Below are 1510 nucleotides of genomic sequence, written 5' to 3'. Positions count from 1 at the left end.
TGACTGGGGTACTCGGGATGGGTGTGTCAGAGGCAATAAGATTGGCACAGGATAGAGCTGGGTTTAGGGCTATTGTACATAGGGTCGCTATGAGTCGCAAACGACGCCACGGCACATAACAACAACAACAACAATCTCAGGAGAGAGGGATTCAGTAAATATAAACTAAGAAGATGTTGACTCTTAAGGAAATCCTTAGAGCCTTAGGGTGAACTCCAGCTTGTATTATGCCTCCCTTATATACTGATATTTGGTTTATTATTAATATTAAATTTTATATTCAGCTTCCCACAACTAGACTATTAGGCAATTCCATGGCAGCTGGATAAAAGATTGAAGTTGTCAAATATTTCATTTTACTTGGATCCACAATCAACATCCATGGAGCAGCAGTCAAGAAATGAAAAGATGTGTGACATTTGCAAAATCTGCTGCCAAGGGCTCATGAAAGTGCAACAAGGCAAAGGTAACAGTAAAAAATTTAGGGTGCACCTGACCCATGCTGTAGTCTTTTCAATCACTTCTCATGCATCTGAGAGTTGGACCATGAAGATGACTGAGGAAGACCTGAAGCCTCTGAATGATAACGCTGGTTAAGAAGAATTGATGCTTTGAATTGTGATGACTTTCTTGGATCGTAGTATTCGTAGCACAGTGAATACACTTGAAGTATAAAATCAACAAATGAACCTGTTTTGAAAGAAGTGCAACTAGAATGTGCCTTAAAGTCAGGGATGTGAGACTTTGTGTCACATCCTATGGACATGTTATCAGAGTAGACTGGCCATTGGATAAGGACATGATGCTTGCAAAGGGAAAGTCAATAAAAGCTACGAAGACTGTCTATGAGATGGATTGACACAGTGACCGTGACAATGGGCTCGGGTCAGCCTAGGTTATGTTTACAGCACAGCATCAGGCAAGGTTTCTACCTATTTGTGTTGAGTCAGAGCTGACTGGAGGGCATCTTACAAGAACAGGAGGGTCACATGCTTCTTTTTCTTACAGCCCCTGAGATATTTAATCCTGTTTGCCAATGCCACGATTCAAAGGTATACCTTCTTCCTCTTTCTTACTTACTTTTCAACTTTCAGATGTATAAGAATTAACTGACATACTCTCAGGGTATATTCCAAGCAGTGGACTAGGTGGGTCATAGGGAACTTTTGTGTTCAGCTTTTTCAAAAATTATTGTGTGTGTGTGTGTGTGTGTGTGTGTGTGTGTGTGTGTGTGTGTACACATACTGTCAAATCAGATCTGACTGGTACAGGAGGAGATTGTCCCTCCTTCTCCAGCAGAGCATATGGTGGATTGGAGTATGTTCAGCTTTTTGAGGAAGCACTAAACTGCCTTCCAGAATGGTTCCACCTTTTTACAATCCCACCAACAATGTATAAGAGTTCCTTTCTCACCACATCCTCTCCAACATCTATTACTTGCTGCCCTGTTAAACTTTGCCACTGTTACTGGAGTGAGTTGGTACCTCATTGTGGTTTTGATTTGCATCTC

This window comes from Elephantulus edwardii, unplaced genomic scaffold (assembly GCF_000299155.1).
Source record: "Elephantulus edwardii isolate Elephantulus edwardi_28Jun2011 unplaced genomic scaffold, EleEdw1.0 scaffold00035, whole genome shotgun sequence".
In the NCBI taxonomy this organism is placed as follows: domain Eukaryota; kingdom Metazoa; phylum Chordata; class Mammalia; order Macroscelidea; family Macroscelididae; genus Elephantulus; species Elephantulus edwardii.
The sequence above is the reverse complement of the archived record's forward strand: the minus strand, read 5'-3'. Positions refer to the sequence as shown.